Source organism: Rousettus aegyptiacus, unplaced genomic scaffold, assembly GCF_014176215.1.
Source record: "Rousettus aegyptiacus isolate mRouAeg1 unplaced genomic scaffold, mRouAeg1.p scaffold_m13_p_3, whole genome shotgun sequence".
Classification (NCBI taxonomy): domain Eukaryota; kingdom Metazoa; phylum Chordata; class Mammalia; order Chiroptera; family Pteropodidae; genus Rousettus; species Rousettus aegyptiacus.
In genome coordinates, this window is record NW_023416306.1 from 98,511,632 (window position 1) to 98,518,164 (window position 6,533).

General features: G+C 35.8%; 1 pseudogene; it reads left to right on the forward strand.

Moving 5' to 3' along the window:
* Positions 1–910: 910 nt before the first annotated feature.
* LOC118600921 lies at positions 911–1,029 on the forward strand (annotated as a pseudogene).
* The last annotated feature ends 5,504 nt before the right edge of the window (positions 1,030–6,533 follow it).

Sequence of the window (6,533 nt, forward strand, 5' to 3'; positions counted from 1 at the left end):
CATCAGTCTTCCAACACATTCACTTGCATACTTGTGCCCTGGGTGCATGGGGATAAGGCATCACAACAGTAAGCCTCCAAGTGATAAATGTGTGGCTAAAGAAAAAAATATGCGTTAAAAGTTATTAGAGGAAGCAAACTCTAAACCCATAGTTCCTATGGGCACCATCCCTTTGTTTCCCAGTCACACATGGGGAGTAACTTAGAGAAATAATCTGTTTAACAAACTGTAAGAGAGAAATCACTGGACCTTGGAAATATCTGTCTACCTGCTCTTTGAAGGAGTTATTGTCCTCTGAATCCGCTCCCTCTAATGCCCACCAGGGCAGAGAGATGTGTGAGAAGTCAGAGTGCTCATTGCTACTCAAATAACATTAACGTTCCCAATTCTCTATTGGTGAAGTATGTGCAGACTAGTTGGGGAACCAAATCGCATGTTTAAAAATATTGCCAGGGAAAAGTAAATTTCAAATTTTAGACAATTGATTTATATATCAACTCTTAGAACTAATCCACTCATAAACTGAGAGCTTCTGGATTATTCTTCCAAGGTCAATTACTTGTCATATTGGTTGAGAAACTGAAGTTAGGCTAAATAATTTCCTCAAAATGTTCACAGACCAAAATGACTAGAAATTCCAAAACACATTCACTCTGTAGATTTTTCATCTCATTCACCCTGCACATTGTTATTTTGTTCATACACAAATTCACTTGTCAAAAAATGAGCCAAAGCATTGTTTTAAGTGAATTTTTAAATATGAACATTTATTTTTAAAAAATCTTTTTTGGGTGGGCAAGATAGATTTTAATTCTCAATTCTTCAATGACTCAATGGAAATGATCAGTTTTAATACCACCTTTGCCATCCCACACTGTTAATATAAATCTCATTTAAAAACCTATGTTTTGTCTATGGCCATGCCACTCTGAACATGCCCGATCCTGTCTGATCTCAAAAGCTAAGCAGGGTCGGGTCTGCTTAGTACTTGGATGGGAGACCACCTAGAAAGACCAAGCGCTGTAAGCATAAAATAAGTTATAAATAAGGGATTGTAAGCTGACAAGGTTCTTGTAAGCTGTGAGGTCAACCAAGGGTTGCCTCGTCTAACAAAAAATAAACCTATGTTTTGCACGTTTTATATGTGTAGAGAAGAAAATGGAAAAAGAAGCTCTCAACCTGAAGATGTATGGCTGACTTAGGCAATTAGGAAGTTTCTTTGCCCTATTTTCTCTACTTATTAACCTTGCTTCTCAATATATTTTACAAGATTTTATAAAATGAATTTATTTTAATAGAGAAATACATAATAAAATTTAAGATACAGTTAATACTGCTCTGGGATGAAGCAAAGTATTAATGCAAAATGAGCATAAATTAACGAACATGTCACCTTCCCCAGGATGAACTTCCCACATAAATCCTCTTCTTTCTGTGGAGGTTGTGAGACAAATATCTAGGCTGTCAAAATTGAAAAGCTTTCGACTCCAAGTAATAAGGGGCCTGGGGCAAGTGACATAATGTTTTATATCATTGTCTTCATTTGTAAAATGACAATACCTTCTTATTCTACAACATCTTTAAAACTAAAAAATATTCTTAAAAGTTTTAATTTTTCAGAGGTATGCTCTAAAGTATCTGTTTTTCAATTCAAAAACCACTGGATCATTTAACTGTGACTTTTAAATACCTGAGCAGGTGCATTCTAGTTCTTTTGCATAACTGAAACTTTTTTCCCCTTTCTTTTAATCAACACGCTTTTTAAGTTCAAATGTTTATAGTGTGATACAAGTTTATAATACCCTTCTACATACATCATTTTATTTGATCCTCACAGCAGCTTTGTGAGGCAGATGTGATTGTTTCCAGTGAGGAAACCGAAGGACAAAGAATCTAGTATCTTACCTGCACCTCACGACCTGGAAGCAGTAGAGTTCAGCCTTGAACATAGGTCTGCTGGTCAAATTGTCATGTAGCCTGTGCAGGCTCATGCGGGACACAGCCAGTTCCTCATCAGGAAGAAGAAAACCATGCTCTCCTTTAACCTTCTTGTTCTCAGAGCTCCCTTAAAACCCATCAGAATAATGGGATGAGTTCTCAGGAAGCAATATGTATATACAGCACAGAGAATACACCTTTCTAGGCAGAGTTTGATATAGCCCAACAAAGAATTGCTAATCGTTAGTCCTTTACCTTATTTGTTCCAAATACATTTTTTAAACAGTCAAATGGAGGATGAGCGTAGGAGGGAATAAGAAAGAAAGAAATGCCAGTAATCACAGAAAGTAACAGTCTTAGGGGTAAAGTGACAGCTCAAGGCTTTACTGTTGTCATAAAAGTGGTGCCGTTTTAGAGCTTTAAGATGAGCAAATTTCTGGGTCTAAGATCCACTGTGGTTCTAATAGCATCAGAAAGGGTGAGTTGGTATAAACAATAACAAGATTTATGTTAGGGCAAACTACTGACTATTGACTCTGATTTTGAAGAGAGGAGAAAAGAGAAAGCAAAACTAGGCTGGATTCCTGTTATGTCCCCATTTAAGGGAAAGGGAGAAACTTGACCAATTCTAGTGGATATTAACTGTGAAAGGCAAGCAACTGATTCTGAGTATTTAAGATTATAGGCAATAGAAATAAAATGGAAAAGAGGCAAGTTTTAAAAAGCTGCAGGGTGGCTATTTTGCACTGAGGATTTCTAACCACCGAAAGGGAATGACAGAGTTAGTGGGATGGGACAATTCTGCACACAGAAGAATAAGGGTTTTGAAATCCTACTTTGTGAAACAAAACATCTAGCCTAAAGTGGATACCAGCAGAAAATAAAACTCAAACACTCTTTTATTTCTGACTTGTCTTTCAGCTGATAAAATTTATCTGAAGCAGAAAACAAAACAAAACAGGATTTGACTTTTTGCCTGTACTAAACTTCTATACCACATGTATAAGAGACTCCCACCTCCCCAACCTCTCCTCTTTTTTGTCAATACAAGATTGAAACACATTCTTCTCTTTTCAGTTTATTATCAGTTAGAAAAGGTACTTTTCTATACTGCGGAAATTTATTGTTGGCTTTATGATTATTTTTGAGGTATCACAAACATTTTGGCCTTATCAGCTAGATCTTGTCAGCAACAAAAGAATGTTCCTTATTATATTCTCATAGATGGAAAGTTTATATTCTTAAAAAACCACATGATCATAAAAACAAATTTGTAGGAAAGGGGTCTTTGGCCACAGGAGGGAATTTAAGCAAAATACCAATGACAGATCTTAATAAAAGAAAAATCAAGCTTAAAAAAGAGAATTGAATACTTGAGCACAAGATCTGCTCCCACAATCTGGGAATTTTATGGCCTCCCTAAAGGAAAGAGTATGTGGTCTGTTAAATCTGACCATAAAATATCTCCTCGAGACCTTAAAATGTAATGTGTCAATGTTCAATCCATTCAGTGTGGGCCAATTGTATAGCTAAGATGTCAGCCCCCCATTTTAAGTCAGTCCTTCTGGTGTTACTGCTGTAGTCACAGCTTTCAGAAAAAAAGATGGAAACTATAAAGCTGATGACATATTACACATATTAAGGTTGAAATACACTGTCACAACATATTTATTAAATATATTTGAATATAATGTTTATACATCTACTTTTCTGTAAAAGACATGGAAGCACACAGATTAAACTCTTAAATGGAGACAGATTGGTTAAAAGCAACTTTTACTTTTCATTTTGTACATTACTGTATTTGATTTTTTTATAATGAGAATTTATTAATTTAGCAATTAAAAATAAAGCCAATACTTTTTTTTTTCTAAAGTGTGTATAAAGTGATAGGAGACATTTAAAAAATATCTGGTAGTCTTAGATGAGTTCGGTGCACAGGTAAAACCAAATATTTTGGGAGTGATCCGAAGGCTAAAAAAGAAATCATAATGTTGAAAGGGTTGTGTTTATATATACTAGAATGGCTCTGCAAATTCACTAATTCATCCTAATTTGTATTGCCTTTGAGATGCATTTAGAATCAAGTAGTTAGCAATTACTTCTGCTTCAGGAGAATAAATGATTACCCCAGGTAAGCAACTGATCCATTACTAAGAGTTTATCCATACAAAAGAACATTTTATAACACTAGGGTAAGTGTTATCAAAAGACATACTCTAATGGTTTGGAATTGAGAGCTCGTGCTCCAGAGTAGAATAGCAGCCAGATTTTAGCTTTTGACAAGCCTATGCTACTTAGAAAGCTGGAATGCTCTGGGCATAGAACTCTGTGTCCTGACATGCTCAGTCTCAAACTGAACAAAGCGTGTGTTTATATAGACATGTTTCCTGTGAGAACAGAGGCTAGTAACTGAACTGCAGTTAGCTTTGTTTGTCAGCTAATATTTTAAAAATATGTAGTAGAAACAAAGGACCTAGTGCTGAGGTACTCAGGTGAGGGAAGGAGGGGATGGGGAAGTAATTAGAAGGGGGTGGGGGTTGGGAGCTTAGAATCGTTCCAACCAATTTCATAAATCAAGTCAGTTATGAAGGTATAAGAAGTAGAAAACCAAGTTCACAAAATCCCAGAAATTGTGGATTTGCAGAAGAGACATCCTCTCTAAAGCAATTGAACAAGGAGATAAAGGGCAAGAAAGAGATACTTCATAAAGCCCGGTCTAAACTAATGCTTTTTGCCCTACACCTTCACATTTACACTTAACCTAAAAAGATTAAAATATCATAATAATTCTGAGATTTCTGGCTCTCAAGATTTCCATTATGACACATCAATAAAGCAAGGCAAGGTGACTGAGAAAGAACGGCCGGCTTTCATTTCCTGCTCATTTGAAGGTCACTTTTGGAGATAAAGATTATATTTTTGCAGAACCAGAGGATACAAGAACATTTCTAGAAACTTGTAACATCAGATGTTCTGAACGAGCAAAGGAAAATGAATGATCCTATTAAGATACTTCTGACCATAAATCAGAGGTGTTAAGCTCTGACTGGCTAACTTCAGCTTCCCATTTGACTCATTTGAAAATGGAACTGATGTGAATATAGATTGAGGAAAGATGCTCAGTACTATTAGAGGTGGCTCATAAGCTACTACTTTCAGGTCTTAGATTGAAATACAGTGTGCCTAGCACCCAGAGACAAATATTTGCATCGTTTCATTGTCAAGTGACTCTGTGCGAGTAGCAGGAAAAAAAAAAAGGTGTCACACTTGTAATACAAGAGAACTGCTTGTGTTAAAACTCACAGGCTCACTGGGAAGAGTGGAGAGAAATTTACTACAGTTGAACACTCAGGAAGGGTGATCTCATTTTCAAGCTTACCTCTCTGACATTTGCAAAAGCATCTATGTCTCTTTTCACGTCTAATGCTCTTACAGCCTCCCTCCCTCTGATATTCTCAGTGATGTTTTGCTTTGATTCTCTAGTGAGCAATCCTTTAGCAAGAGAGCTATGGACCTATCTTCTGCCGTTTCTCCTGAGTTCTTAGTTTCCAGAGCCTTTTTCCCAAATAGCATGGTGACGTTCTGCTACTCACTCATGGACAAGTGATTCAGCTGTTAAAAGCCTCAGCCTTTCTATCTGCAAAATGGAGCTAAAATAATTCTTATCCCAGAGGGTCATGTTGAGGTATACAATTGGATTTGTTGCCATTTACAAATATTCGGCACTTAATAGGTGGCCAACAAATGTTATTATCTTCTTTCTACTAAAAAGGTGCCCCGTGGGTAAACACAAACTACTTGATAACAAAAATCCCAACAATTTGGTGATGCAAATAACTTAAAAAAAAAATACATTGAATGCATTTACCTTTGTTTTGTCAGGACTCCATGCAGTTTCTGGCACACAAGAGATAATAATGTTTCCTTCCTAAGTATTGCTTAAAGTGTCCTCTATAAATACAAGTAGGTCAACCATTTCAATAGTCAGCCGAGAAGGAAAAAAGCCATCAGAATAGTTTAAGAAATGTTATCAGCAAGCATCCGTGATTGAGGCAAATGTTCCTGAGCTTGGTGAGAATCTGTGACTACCTCTCTTCTGAACAGGGTGTGATTGCCATACCACGTGCCACTAATCAACACAACTCACAGAGCAGAACATTAGAAACAGCTGTCTAAGGCCTTCGTAAATATTACTTATCCTTAAATGTGAAGTAGCGACATGTATACTTGTATTTGTATAGCAGAGAGCAGAGACACCAAGGCAAGATCTTTAAAAGAAACAAAATTAGCATCCTATATATTCTAATATAACTGTCATAGGCATTACAATTAGAGCAGTCACATATGAAGGCAATTATATGGCTAATTATAAAAAAGCAACCTGAGAACTAAAGACTCTGTCTATAAATTATAATTTTATCATCTGGGTAGTTTTTTAAACTTTGAGTTATTGAGAAATGAACTAAATATTATTCATATTTAGAGTTTAAATGATAAACTATAGTTTTTAAATAAGAACATATTTTAAAGAGAGAAGAAAAAAGATATTGGAGTAAAAACTTTTATAAGTTTTTAGTAAAGGATATTTTTTG